The sequence below is a fragment of the Vulpes vulpes genome, chromosome 14 (assembly GCF_048418805.1).
Source record: "Vulpes vulpes isolate BD-2025 chromosome 14, VulVul3, whole genome shotgun sequence".
In the NCBI taxonomy this organism is placed as follows: domain Eukaryota; kingdom Metazoa; phylum Chordata; class Mammalia; order Carnivora; family Canidae; genus Vulpes; species Vulpes vulpes.
The window spans coordinates 78,896,606-78,911,956 of record NC_132793.1 but is presented as its reverse complement, the minus strand read 5'-3'; the positions used below and the strand labels follow the sequence as shown (position 1 = coordinate 78,911,956).

The 15,351-nt window shown below is 39.1% G+C and overlaps 1 protein-coding gene and 1 long non-coding RNA gene across 2 annotated transcripts in view; both read left to right on the top strand.

Moving 5' to 3' along the window:
* LOC140595450 (uncharacterized) overlaps nucleotides 1-3,499 on the top strand; it is a 55,338-nt gene extending 51,839 nt beyond the window's left edge. The window contains exons 3-4 of the long non-coding RNA XR_011997062.1: nucleotides 383-452; nucleotides 3,411-3,499. This is a non-coding gene — a long non-coding RNA (uncharacterized lncRNA). The remainder of the gene's footprint in view (nucleotides 1-382; nucleotides 453-3,410) is intronic.
* A 43-nt stretch (nucleotides 3,500-3,542) lies between these two features.
* The window catches only part of HMGCR (3-hydroxy-3-methylglutaryl-CoA reductase), a 46,084-nt gene continuing 34,275 nt past the window's right edge, over nucleotides 3,543-15,351 (top strand). Inside the window, exon 1 of the mRNA XM_072736982.1 lies at nucleotides 3,543-3,639. The gene's annotated coding sequence lies outside the window, so the exon portion shown is untranslated. The remainder of the gene's footprint in view (nucleotides 3,640-15,351) is intronic.

The following is a 15,351-nucleotide window of genomic DNA, read 5'->3' as shown; positions in this document are numbered from 1 at the left end:
GATGCTATAGTAAACAACACTTGTTTTTTAAGCCCAATTCTTATTTATTTGAAGCTTGCATATAGGAGAAATGCAATTGATTTTTAAAATACTATCCTTGTATCAGTGATCTTGATAAATTTATTAATTCTCATAGTTTGTCTATAGATCCTTTTTGATTATCTAAATACATAATTATATTATCTGCAAATAACAATGATATTTCTTTCTTTCTTTCCAATACTTGTGCCTTTTAATTGTTTTTTTTTTTTTCTTGTTTTATTTTATTGGCTAGGCCCTCTGGCAAAATGTTGAATAGAATTGTTAAATAGTAGACTTTCTTGTAACATTCCCGATCCCAGGAGGATCAGAGGTTCATCACTCCATTGTATGTTTGTTGTAGGGTTTTGTGGATACTTTTCACCAGGATAGGGAATTCCCATCTGTTATTTGTTAAGAGACTTGAATTACAGGTGAGTACTGAATTTTATAAAATATTTGTTCCATTGAGATAATAATACAATTTTTATCTCAGTATAGTGAATTAAAATGCTTGCTTTTCAAATGTTAAACCACTGTTGCATTCCTGGATTAAATATCACTTGAATGTGGTATACTATCCTTTTCCTATTTCATAACATTTCATTTTTAATATTTTTGCATTTATGTTTTTGAGAGAAATTAGGCTGTAATTTTCATTCCTTATAATGTCCTTTCAAGTTTTAGTATTGTGATTATGCTCATTAAAAAAAAAAGTCGGGGGCAGCCCCGGTGGCCCAGTGTTTGGCGCCTGCCTTTGGCCTGGGGCGTGATCCTGGAGTCACAGAATCCAGTCCCACATCAGGCTCCCTGCATGGAGCCTGCTTCTCCCTCTGCCTGTGTCTCTGCCTCTCTCTCTGTGTCTCTCATGAATAAATAAGTAAAATCTTTTTTTAAAAAGTCGGAAAAATTGTTTTGTTTTAATTTTCTTGAATATTTTATGTGAGATTGGTGTTATTTCTTCACTAAATATTTGGGAGAACTCATTGGTGAAGTATTCTGGGCTTAGGATTTTCTTTTTTTTTTTTAATTTTATTTATTTATATGAGAGAGAGTGAGTGAGAGAGTACAAGGGATGAGAGGAGCAAAGGGAAAAGCACACTCCCCACTAAAGAGGGAGCCCAACACAAAGATCACAGGACCCCACAATCACTACCTGAGCAAAAGGCTGACACATAACTGACTGAGCCACCCAGGTACCCCTGGGCTTGGGATTTTCTTTGTGGGAAAGTGTTTAATGATAGACTCAATTTCCTTTACAGATGTTAGATTACTCAGATTTTCCATTATACTTTCCTTGTGTTTCTCGAAGAATTTCTCATTTGTGTAAATTGTCAAATATATTGGCATAAAGCTGTTTATGATATTATCCCATGTTTTTCAAATATGAACACCTAGTGATCTCCTTTTGCCTGAATATTGTCAATTTCAGTTTGTTCTCCCTCTCTTTTGTTAAATCAGTCTTGTGAGGTTTATCTACTTTCTTTATCTTTTTAAACATCCAATTTTTAGCTTTCTTTCTCTGTTGTAGGTTTTTATTTTATGGATTTATACTCACATCTTTATTATTTCCTTCTTTCTATTTCCTTTAGGTTTAATTTAACATACTTTTCCTAGCCTCTTGACAAGAAAACTCAAGTAAATGATATTTTAGCTTTTTATCTCTTCTATATATATACATTTAAGATGACAAATTTTCCTCCAGGTGCCACTTTAGCCACATTTCATAGGTTTGGGTATGTTGAATCTTATTATCATTCAGCTCAAACAATTTTTTAAAATGTGCTTTGTAATTTCTTCTTTGACATATGGATATGTGAAGTGTATTATTTAATGTTCAGGTTATAGGGAATTTTTTGTGATTTCCAGCTTAATTCCGCTGTGGTCATAGAATACTCTGACTAATCAAACATGGATTGACTTCCAGCTTGCTAGGAAATATGACAAAATTATCTGTTCTATTGTATTGTATTGTATTGTATCTGTTCTATTGTATTGATTTTATATTTTTTGTACTATATACCCATCACCTAATTTTTATTTATTTTTACATTATTGGAGGTTATATTTATAGTTAAATGTATATTTTTATAGTTTTATAATCATAATTTTTGCCAATCTTAGCCCTAATTCTATATTTAAATTGATATAAATTTACTAGTCTCATTACTGCATTTTCTCTATACTTGAGCTTTCTATTTTCATTTATTTCTTAGGTCACTGAATTTCTTTAACAAGTAACATATCTAAGAGCACTCATAAGTGTTATACTATGAGTATACTATGAGTACCTTCATCCTGATAAAGGTCTGCCTTTTACCTTTATACTTGAAGGACAACTTGCTTGGTTTCAGGAGATTTTGGTCCTTCCAACAATGGAATGAATATTTTCCTTCCAACGATGTGTAAATATTCCTCCATTTCCTTGCAGCACTGGATTGCCTTTTGTACTTTGAATATTGATTTCCAAATCCTCTCTTCATTAGCTGGATTCATCTTCCATACATCTTCAACGAGTGACTGAATGCCACATTCCTTAAGTACTTTCATGTTTAGGAATTTCTGTTTGTTCGATTTACAATTAAGTTCAACCTGGCTGGGTGTAATATTCTTGGGTCATGCTTTTTTTTTTTTAAGAGTTTATAGACATAATTCCACTGTCTTCTGGCATTAAATGTTGCTATAGAGAAATCTAAGGTAAACATTTTTTCCCTTAAAGTTTTTGTACCTGGAATCTAAAGACTTCTTTCTTTATAAATGAAGTTTAGCAACTGTACCAGACAATGTCTTAATTAATTACGACATTCTTTCCATTTTTTTCTGATCCATTGCACGTCCTTTCACCAGGCATGTCACTATATTGTATTCACAAATGTTTTTCTATTATGTCTTTGGTTTCTTTTTTTTTTTTTTTTAAGATTTTATTCATTCATTCCTGAGAGACACACACAGAGAGAGAGAGAGAGAGAGAGAGAGAGAGAGGCAGAGACACAGGCAGAGGGAGAAGCCGGCTCCCTGCAGGGAGCCCAATGTGGGACTCAATCCCAGGTCTCCAGGATCAGGCCCTGGGCCGAAGGCAGCGCTAAACCACTGAGCCACCTAGGCGGCCCCCATCTTATTTCTTAATACTTGTTTTGTTTCATTTGGAGAGTTCTTTACCTCAGGGATAGCAACTTATTCTTATGTTAGCGATCTTTTTATGCCCTATGTATTTATATTTTATTATCTCATTGCTTCAATTGATATTTTTTTTCACTTTTCATTTTCTGTGACATCCAAACCTTTCTCTTTAGCATAATTGTATATTTTAATCCTGTCTAGTTAGTTTGTTGCTATTTAAAATATATTAGTTCTATAATGGCATTATTTTTGGACTCAATTCATTTCCTTAGTGCTGCAACCTCCTTCAACAGTGAGAGCTTGTGCCTTCAAAACACCTAAACTCACTACTAATCATTTAACTGAGAATTGCAGAGTGTGGGGCATCATTTGTCAATACAGTCTTCCCATCTTCATAATGCCTCAGGGAAGCAGCTCGAAGAGAGATATGTTTCCACATGGACAGCCCAGTCAAGACCCAAAATACCACAGCAGGAAGGAGCTGCAAAAACGCTATACTCTGTAAGTGCTGCATTTGGAACTTCACTGCAATTTGCTAGTCTAGGTAAACCCAGAGCAAGCAGCTAGACATAAATATCCATTTCTCACATCCAGAAAAGGGCCAACTCTACAAGTGCCATCTATATCTGTCTTTGGCTTACTGGTTTCCCTTCCACAGCTATAGTTCATGAGAGAATGTAAATCTGGCCTAATGCAGGTGGAAGACACTTCTGGAGGTGTGGGCCAGAAGGGAGCAGAAAATAAAAAGGCAGGAAATGCATTAGTACTTTTCTCCTTAGCTGCCTGCCAAGCACTCATGGCCTCAGAAGGCTGTAAAATTTTTTTTAAAAATTCTGTGATTATCTCCATGTGTTTAATTTTTAGCTATATAAACTCCCATAAAATGGTGGGAAAATAATTTTGTAATTATGGGTTTCTTGGAGTTCCATTGGCGGCTAACCCACTTGAGGTTAGCAAAGAAGATCTAACCAAATCAGACCACCAATAATCCTAGAGTTACCTCTGGTTTTTGAAAGTTAGGAAACTGGCATTGTTGCAGATTCATTTTTTTTTTTTAATACCCACCATTTGCTTCAACGTGGATGGAACTGGAGGGTATTTTTTTAATTTTTATTTATTTACGATAGTCACAGAGAGAGAGAGAGAGAGAGAGAGAGAGAGAGGCAGAGACATAGGCAGAGGGAGAAGCAGGCTCCATGCACCGGGAGCCCGATGTGGGATTTGATCCCGGGTCTCCAGGATCGCGCCCTGAGCCAAAGGCAGGCGCTAAACCGCTGTGCCACCCACGGATCCCTGTTGCAGACTCATTTAAGGTGTTTGACAGCTTTTAGCATATTGGTCACTTGGTAAATTGGCTTTTGAAGAAATTATTTTCAGGAACATGACCTGGAGCCAACCTGTCTCTGACACTGGTCCTTTACCACCTACTCCAGCCCTTAGTATGTCACCCATTCTAGTTCTGCCACTGCCAACCTTGCTCCAGCTCCTAGTCTACTACTCAGGTCTTGGACCTCAGCCCCATAGTGGTCACAAATATCTACCACAGATCCATTAATCAACTTGCCTATCATGCCTGAAGTCCTTCTAAACTCCTTTTTATCCATAGTTCTCATCCTTGATCTTTCTGAAGCACTGTCTCTTTTTGTGTTAAAGCTCACTGCTCTTAATTTCACCATCATCTGTCTTTTGAACTCCCTATTACAGGTCAAGGCTTCTACCCTCCCTTGGATAGGCTGGTCCTCCTGTATTATAGTGGGAGTGGTTCTAACTCATCCCCTACATTTTTTTGCTTTGTTGGTATCTCCAAGCTGTTTTTACTCCTAACATTTCTGACACCAAACATGTGGTGTCTCTTCTGACAATGCTTCTCTGACTCACTGACACCAGCTGGGTAACCTATAATTCAATTCAATTCAATTCAATTCTGATACTATATACTGGGCATTAGAGTCAGATCTCTACAAGTTAAGGGCTCAGTCCCACAGGATTGCCCTCATTTCAGATACCAGTTGCATGTGCTTCTGACCAACCAGCTATTAACTCAGGGATTGTTGTAAACCCCTTCTCATGTTTGATAATTTACTAGAATGACTCATAGAACTTTATATTACCAGTTTTTGTTTTGTTTTGTTTTGTTTTGTTTTATAAAGGCTACAACTCAGGAACAGTCAGATGGAAGAGATACTTGGGGCAAGGTATGAGGAAGCTTCCATGACCTCTCTGGGCATATAACCCTCTGAGCATCTTTTTTTTTTTTAAGATTTTATTTATTTATTCATGAGAGACACAGAGAGAGAGAGAGAGGCAGAGACACAAGCAGAGAGAGAAGTAGGCTCCATGTAGGGAGCCCGACGTGGGACTCAATCCCAGGTCTCCAGGATGACACCCTGGGCTGAAGGCGGCGCTAAACTGCTGAGCCACCTGGGCTGCCCCCCTCTGAGCATCTTGATGTGTTCAGCACTCCAGCTCTCTGAACCTCATTATTTAGGAATTTTTATGGAGATTTCATTACATAGATATGATCAATTAAATAATTAGCCATTGGTGATTAAACTCTATCTCTAGCCCCTCTTCCCTCCCTGGAGGTTGGGAAGGGGGTCAGGTGATGAGAATTCTAACCTTCTAATCATGCCTTGGTTTTCCTGGTGACCAGCCTCCATCCTGATGCTATCTAGAGGCCCCCAGCCACTAGTCATCTCATTAACATACCAAAGACTTATTGCTCAACAGATGTTGAGGATTTTAGCAGCTATATGCCAGGAACCAGTACAAGATCAAATATGTATTTTTAAATTATATCACAGTATCCCAATCAAAACAAAAACAAAAACTAACCAACTCATCAGTTGCTACATTTCTGAAACTGGGAATCAAGATATTCCTACCAAACAGGAAAAAAAAAAGCCCCAATTTAAAGGGCAGTTGTCCTTGTATTTCTGGATATGACAACACACCATCAGTGATCACATAAGAGCATACCGCATTGTTTACATATTTATGTTACTTCTAAATCTATATACTAAAATATGCTGTCCTTTTGCCTCAGTGTCTCCAGGGATAATCCCAGAGCGGTTGGGCTTGCTCTCAGAGGCCCGTCCTCTGCCTGTGACCTCACCAGGAGTGGGCAGCTAACCCAAGCTGGTCCAGCTAGCCTCTCCCACATGCATTTGAATTGTGGGGCATAGAGGCTGGGAGTTGGGAGCTGCCCACCATCATGGTACTTCTCTGTCATCTGCAATTTTGGTTTCTGTGGTTTCAGTCTCCCTCCATGGTCAACTGGATCAAGATCTGGAAGCAGGGATCCCTGGGTGGCTCAGTGGTTTAGCACCTGCCTTCAGCCCAGGGCATGATCCTGGAGACCCGGGATCAAGTCCCATATCGGGCTCCCTGCATGGAGCCTGCTTCTCCTTCTGCCTGTGTCCCTCTCTCTCTCTCTCTCTCTCTCTGTCTCATGAATAAATAATAAAAAAATCTTTAAAAAAAAAAAGATCTGGAAGCAGATGAGCCTCCTTCTCGTGAATCATCAGATGTCATGTCATTCACCTCACAGCATTTCACCATGTTGGCATTTTTTATCTCCTATCATCACAAGAAGATGAAAGATGAGTGTAGTATAAGATATTTTGAGAGAGAGAAAAACCACATTCACATAACTTTTATTACTGGATATTGTTGTAATTGTTCTATTTTATTATTAGTTATCATTAATCCCCACTGTGCCTAGTTAATAAATTAAACTTTATCATGGGTACATATGTACATATAGGAAAAAACCTCGCATATATAGGGTTCGGTACTACCTGCAGTTTCAGGCATCTGCTGAGGTCTTGGGACATATTCCCTGCAGATTAGGGGGGGCTACTGTCATAGCAGAGCTTTAATCAGAAAATCCCTGAACTTATGCTGTCGAAGTTCTTACCCACCCTGAAGCCCACTTATTTATACTTTTTCTTAGATTTTATAAAATCCAGCCATAAATTTTCAGGTTTGTTTCATACCACGCACTTGCTTTCAGCAAGCTTCCATTGTGGCTGGCTCCACAGACGGGCTGGCTCCACTGATTGGCTGGCTCGAGTAGCCATTATTAAACCCCTCTCCCTTGTAGTTTCTCCTGATAGAGTTTACAAAACTTAAATATTCTTTTTGCCTGCTTCTCTTGCACCTAAGCGTGGCCACGTGATAGAATCCTGACCAAGGAGACATAAGTAGAGATCTTCTGAAAAAGTTTAGGTTAAGTTTTTTTTTTCTTATTAAAGAGGTAGATGCAACTGGTATACCCCTTCCCCTTACTCTTCCTCTGAACTGTAGGAGAGGTGAGACTTGTCCTCTACCCTTTTAGGGTCTCTGACTAATCTCTGCAGATGGCATAAAATAGATTAAGAGGACAGAGGCATGCAAATTTTATTTTTACATCTACATGGGAGACTTCATAGGCAAATGGAAGCCCCAAAATGTGGTTGGGTCCCAGTGTTTATGTATCAGGTTGAATAAAGAGTAGTAATGGAGAAAAGGTAACTAAAATATACAGGAAGGCTAAAGGAAGATAAGGGTTATTTTAACAAGATCTGTTTGTACAGATTTTCTTTGGCCTCAACTACTCATCTCTGGTGATAAGAATGTTCTTTTCCTCCTGGCATAAGGAGAGTATCTTTCACAGGGGAGTTTTATCTCTTACTTCCAAGAAGAAAAGGGAAAGTCAGAAAGTCTTTCTATGATCTGCTATTTTCCAAGTGTCTCTAGCTCAAAATAATTTTATGCCAAAGTGGCACATTTGGAGGTAGCATATTCTGGTACTTTTCAGAACCTGGATGTAATACCTGGGCTTCAGCAACCGTCTTGGAACCAAGTGCCAAAGGCCAACAGAGTTGTAGAGGTGCTATCCCTGACATTGTTCAGCTGGTAAACCAATGCTAGTAACCACCTACCTCCAGATCTCTTGATATATGAGGGGTAAAATATGTTCAAGTCTCTATGAATTAGGTTCTCCATTTCCTGCAGCTGAAATGAATTATTCAGAAGCAACTCCTCCATAAACACTGATGGTCTCAGTGCAGAGAAATCCTTCCTGGTAGTGGGCAGTCACCAAAATGTATGTTTCACTAATTCTATGCTACTTTCAATTGTGTTCTAATCATTCCACATGTACTTCCACCAGTTGAACTCTTTAATCATGGGAACCATATCATCCACCTTGTTTAAAATTTCTACAATCACTGGACAGGGCTGGACAATCAGAAAAGTGCTTTCCAAATACAATGTTCTGTTCATGAGGCTATAGGACTCCAGATATGGTATGCTCCTAGAATCTGTAAACAGTTTCAAAGAATAGTACCCTTTGAAACCAAACAAAAAAAAATGAATGTAATTCCCTATTGGCAGAAGTGAGTCACCCTATGAGAGAGCTTACAGAGGTGTGGCTGCAGAGAATACAGTGTTTTGTGTATAAGAAAACTAGAATATAACCACTCAACAAAAGATAAAATTATATCTACACCTCACACTACATACAAGAGTAGACTCCAAAGGGAGCAGAGATCTTGATGTAAAGAATAAAGTCAACTAAGTACTTAAAGAAAATGCAGATGAATTCCTTTATAACAAGAGTGTGGGAAAAGGCTTTTAACCTGTAATTCAAAGTCCAGATTCAATGAAAGAAAAGATTGCATTAAAAATTTTTCAAGGGTAGCCCTGGTGGCGCAGCAGTTTGGCACCGCCTGCAGCCCGGGGTGTGATCCTGGAGACCCCGGATCGAGTCCCACATCGGGCTTCCTGCATGGAGCCTGCTTCTCCCTCTGCCTGTGTCTCTGCCTCTCTCTCGCTCTCTCTGAATGAATAAATGAATGAACCTTTAAAAAAATTTTTTTTAAAGATCCTTTAGTACAGCAAAAATCACCATAAGCCAAGTCAAAGGACACATGACCAACTGGAAGAATATATTTGCAGAATATATCTCCAATAATGGATAAATACTAACAACAAGTACATCTCAAATCTAATAGCATAGAGTGGAGTTGACAAAGATTAGAGCAACCCCCGCCCCCACCATCCCCGGCAAGCAGGAACATAGTAGCATTAGTAGCATTAACTACTTACCTCCCATTCATTTTAGGATTTTATAGTTAAATATGCACACTATATTTAGGAAATATAAAAGATTTTAAGAATATTTTTTGACTCTGACATTTACCCTCCCCATGCTGTTTTAATGAAAAAAATCCGAGATCTTACTGGAATTCCATTTTACACTGATTTTAAAGCCTAACTCCCACAAATAATATGACTCCTCTGTCTGGCAAAGATGACATTTTAGATACTGGAAACATAGTAACTCTATCTGTCCAGAGGAGCTCCATGAATTTCTATTTAACTACCCATCTGCTCTCTTTGAAATACTTACTGTAAGAAATGTTTGTTGATTTCACATGACTAAACAAGTTCCTGCTTAGGAGGATTTCTGAGTTAGAGTTTCACGGTTAGAATCATCAACAAATATATATTTGTTCACTTATATATATATAAGTTCACTTATTATATATATTGATCACTTTCCATTTGTAAGCTAGAGTACTTGGAAGCTTACAAACATTGACTGTTAACAGTTACAGGGTCCAGGACAACTCAGAGGCCAGGGATAACCAGAGTGAGAAAATAAGACACCCTTAGAAGGCGATTGGTGAATGGAACACTATTGCATAGCCATGAGGAGGGAATCATGACAGTTTCAGGGCGAACAGTCTCAGGCCACCTTCTAATGTACCTTAGCGATGCAATCAAAAGAGGCCCAATGGAAAAGTAAACGAATGAAAAGAAGGATATGGTAGCCCATATGTGGTCTTCATGGCAGACAAGTTACTCGTCACCACACCTCTTACTCATGCGGGACCTTCAGCTGCAAGTGTGGTAGACAATTCCTGGCAGGCTGAAAGCTTCTCTCTTCAACTGCCCACCATCAAGTCTTTCCACTTTTTGCCTCAAGTCTTTTCCAAAGTCTCAGTATCTCAGTCCTTGCACATACATACATTACTCAACTAAAGAGGGATTGGAGTTGGTGAATAAATGGTCTCATCTTACCTGGCCATCCTTCATTCTACTGGGCTCTTGAGAGGGGCCTCAGCAGGATTGGGCCCCACTTACCAACAGTGATAACCAGCTGGATATTGGCCTTTCCTTTTTTTAAAATTTTTTTTGTATATTTTTTTATTGGAGTTCGATTTGCCAACATACAGCCTAACACCCAGTGCTCATCCCATCAAGTGCCCCCCTCGGTGCCCGACACCCAGTCACCCCATCCCCCCACCTTCCCACTATCCCTTGTTCGTTTCCCAGAATTAGGTGTCCCTTTGTTTTGTCACCCTCTATAATTTTCCCCACTCATTTTCTCTCCTTTCCCCCATAATCCCTTACACTATTTCTTATATTCCTTTTTTTTAAGATGTATTTATTTATTCATTCAGAGAGAGTGAAAGAGAGGCAGATACAGGCAGGGGAGAAGCAGGCTCCATGCAGGAATCCTGATGTAGGACTCGATCCCAGGTCCCTAGGATCACACCCTGGGCTGCAGGCAGCACTAAACCGCTGCGCCACCAAGGCTGCCCTATTTCTTATATTCCTATATATATGTATTCTTATATATGAGTGAAACCACATGATGATTGTCCTTCTCCAACTGACTTACTTCATTCAGCATAATACCCTTCAGTTCCATCCATGTCGAAGCAAATGGTGAGTGTCCGTCCTTTCTGATGGCTGAGGAATATTCCATTGTATACATAGACCATAGCTTCTTTATCTATTCATCTTTTGGATGGACACCGAGGCTCCTTCCACAGTTTGGCTATTGTGGACATTGCTGCTATAAACATTGGGGTGCAGGTGTCCCATTGTTTCACTGCATCTGTGTCTTTGGGGTAAATCCCCAGCAGTGCTATAGCTGGGTCACAGGGTAGCTCTATTTTTAACTCTTTTAACCTCCACACAGTTTTCCAGAGTGGCTGCACCAGTTCCCATTCTCACCAACAGTGCAGGAGGGTTCCCCTTTCTCTACATCCTCTCCAACATTTGTGGTTTCCTGCCTTGTTAATTTTCACCCTTCTCACTGGTGTAGGGTGGGATCTCATTGTGGTTTCTATTTGTATTTCCCTGATGGCAAGTGATACGGAGCATTTTCTCATGTCCTTGTTGGCCCTTGTGTAGGTCTTCTTTGGTGAAATTTCTGTTCATCTGCTCTGCCCATTTCAGATTGGATTGATTGTTTCCTGGGTGTTGAGTTTAATAAGTTCTTCATAGATCTTGGATACTAGACCTTTAGCTGATAGGTCATTTGCAAAGAACTCTCACCTGTAGGTTGTCTTTTAGTTTTGTTGACTGTTTCTTTTGCTGTGCAGCTTTTTATCTTCATGAAGTCCCAATAATTCATTTTTGCTTTTGTTTCTCTTGCCTTCATAGATGTATCTTGCAAGAAGTTGCTGTGGCCAAGTTCAAAAAGGCTGTTTCCTGTGTTCTCCTCTAGGATTTTGATGGATTCTTATCTCACATTTAGATCTTTCATCCATTTTGAGTTTATCTTTGTGTATGGTGCAAGAGAATGGTCTAGTTTCATTCTTCTGCACATGGCTGTCCAATTTTCCCAGCACCATTTATTGAAGAGACTGTCCTTTTTCTAGTGGATAGTCCTTCCTGCTTTGTTGAATATTAGTTGGCCATAGAGTTAAGGGCCCATTTCTGGGTTCTCTATTCTGTCCCATTGATCAATGTGTCTGTCTTTGTGCCAGTACCACACTGTCTTGATGACCACAGCTTTGTAGTACAACCTGAAATATGGCATTGTGATGCCCCCAGCTATGGTTTCCTTTTTCAATATTCCACTGGCTATTTGGGGTCTTTTCTGATTCCACACAAATCTTAAGATGATTTGTTCCAACTCCCTGAAAAAAGTCTATGGTATTATGATAGGGATTGCATTGAATGTGTACATTGCCCTGGGTAGTATAGACATTTTCATAGTATTAATTTTTCCAATCCATGAGCATGGAATATTTTTCCATCTTTTTGTGTCTTCCTCAATTTCTTTTTTTTAAATTATTATTTATTTATTTATTCATGAGAGACACACGCACACAGAGAAAGAGAGAGAGAGAGAGAAGCAGAGACACAGGCAGAGATAAAGGCCGGCTCCAAGTAGGGAGCCTCACGTGGGAATCATTCTGGGTCTCCAGGATCACATCCCAGGCTGAAGGTGGCACTAAACCACTGAACCACCCAGGCTGCCCATCTTCCTCAATTTCTTTCAGAAGTGTTCTGTAGTTTTTAGGGTATAGATCCTTTACCTCTTTGGTTAGGTTTATTCCTAGGTATCTTCTGCTTTTGGGTGCAATTGTCAATGGGATTGACTCCTTAATTTCTCTTTCTTCAGTCTCATTGTTAGTGTATAGAAATGTCACTAATTTCTAGGCATTGATTTTGTATCCTGACACACTGCCGAATTGCTGTATGGGTTCTAGCAATCTTGGGGTGGAGGCTTTTGGGTTTTCTATGTACACTATCCTGTCATCTGTGAAGAGGGAGAGTTTGACTTCTTCTTTGTCAATCTGAATGCCTTCTATTTCTTTTTGTTGTCTGACTGCTGAGGCTAGGACTTCTAATACTATGTTGAATAGCAGTGGTGAGAGTGGACATCCCTGTCTTGTTCCTGAGCTTAGGGGAAAGGCTCCCAGTGCTTCCCCATTGAGAATGATATTTGCTGTGGGCTTTCGTAGATTGCTTTTAAGATGTTGAGGAATGTTCCCTCTATCCCTACACTCTGAAGAGTTTTGATCAGGCATGGATGCTGTATTTTGTCAAATGCTTTCTCTGCATCTATTGAGAGGATCATATGGTTCTTGTTTTCTCTCTCGTTGATGTGCTCTATCATGCTGATTGCTTTACTAATGTTGAACCAGCCTTCCATCCCAGGGATAAATCCCACTTGGTAATGGTGAATAATCTTCTTAATGTACTGTTGGATTCTATTGGCTAGTATTTTGCTGAGAATTTTTGCATCTGTGTTCATCAAGGATATTGGTCTAGAATTCTCCTTTTGGGTGGGGTCTTTGTCTGGTTTTGGAATTAAGGTGATGCTGGCCTCATAGAACGAGTTTGGAAGTATTCCATCCCTTTCTATCTTTCAGAACAGCTTTAGTAGAATAAGCATTGTTTCTTCTTTAAATGTTTGATAGAATTCCCCAGGGAAGCCATCTGGCCCTGGACTTTTTTTGTCTTGGGAGGTTTCTGATGACTGTTTCAATTTCCTCCATGGCTATTGGCCTGTTCAGGTTTTCTATTTTTTCCTGTTGCAGTTTTGGTAGTTTGTGGTTTTTCAGAAATGCATCCACTTCTTCTAGATTGCCTAATTTATTGGCGTATAGCTGCTCATAATATGTTTTTAAAATCGTTTGTATTTCCTTGGTATTGGTTATGATCTGTCCTCTTTCATTTATGATTTTTTTAAATTTTTTTTTCATTTATGATTTTATTAATTAGAGTCTTTTCTCTTTTGTTTTTAATAAGGCTGGCTAATGGCTTATCTATCTTATTAATTGTTTCAAAGAACCAACTCCTGGTTTTGCTGATCTGTTCCACAGTTCTTCTGGTCTCTATTTCATTGAGTTCTGCTTGAATCTTTATTATTTCTCTTCTTCTGGTTGGTGTAGATTTTCTTTGCTGTTCTTTTTCCAGTTCCTTTAAGTGAGAGGTTAGCTTGTGTATTTGAGTTTTTCTTATTTTTTGAGGGAGGCTGGCATTATGATGTATTTCCCTCTTAGGACTGCTTTTGCTGTAACCCAAAGATTTAGAACAGTTGTATCTTCATTTTCAATAGTTTTCATGGATCTTTTTAATTCTTCTCTAACTTCCTGGTTGAGCCTTTCATCTTTTAGCAGGATGCTCTTTTACCTCCACGTGTTTGAGTTTCTTCGAAATTTTTTCTTATGATTGGGTTCTAGTTTCAAAGCATTATGGTCTGAAATATGCAGAAGACAATCCCAGTCTTTTGGTATTGGTTGAGACCTGATTTGTGACCCAGTATGTAGTCTATTCTGGAGAAAGTTCCATGTGCACTTGAGAAGAATGTGTATTCAGTTGCGTTTAGATGTAAAGTTCTTGTATATATCTGCGAAATCCATCTGGTCCAATGTATCATTTAAATCTCTTGTTTCTTAGAGATGTTGTGCTTAGAATATCTGTCATTTGCAGAAAGTGCTGTGTTGAAGTCTCTCAGTATTAGTGTATTATTATCTAAGTATGTCTTTACTTTGGTTATTAATTGATTGATATACTTGGCAGCTCCCACATTAGGGGCATAAATATTCATGAGCGTTAGGTCTTCTTATTGGATAGATCCTTTAAGTATGATATCGTGTGTCTCTTCATCTCTTACTACAGTCTTTGGGATAAACTTTAATTTATCTCATATGAGGATTGCTACCCCTGCTTTCTTTTGAGGACCTTTTGAGTGGTACGTGGTTCTCCAACCTTTCATTTTCAGGCTGGAGGTGTCCTTAGGTCTAAAATGAGTCTCGGGGGATCCCTGGGTGGCTCAGTGGTTGAGCGCCTGCCTTCGGCCTGGGGTGTGACCCTGAGGGCCCGGGATCGAGTCCCACTTCAGGCTCCGCTTGAGGAGCCTGCTTCTCCTTCTGCCTGTGTCTCCGCCTCTCTCTGTGCCTCTCATGGATAAATAAAATCTTTTAAAAAAAAATAAAAAATAAAATGAGTCTCTTGCAGACAGCAAATAGATGGGTCTTGTTTTTTTATCCAATATGATACCCTGCATCTTTTGATGGCATCATTAAGCCCATTCACATTCAGAGTTAGTATTGAAAGATATGAAGTTTGTGTCACCATATTACCTATTAAATCCCTGTTTTTGTGGATTATTTTTTTGGGGTTCCTCTTTCTTTTAGAGAGTCCCCTTAATATTTCTTGCAAAGCTGGTTTGGTGGTCACATATTCTTTCAGTTTCTTCCCATCTTGGAAGCTCTTTATCTCTCCTTCTATTCTGAATGAGAGCCTTGATGGATAAAGTATTCTTGGCTGCATGTTCTTCTCATTTAGGACCCAGAATATATCCTTCCAGCCCTTTCTGGCCTGCCAGGTCTCTGTGGAGAGGGCTTCTGTTAATCTAATAGTTCTCCCCATATAAGTTAGGGACCTCTTGTCTCTTGCTGCTTTAAGGATTTT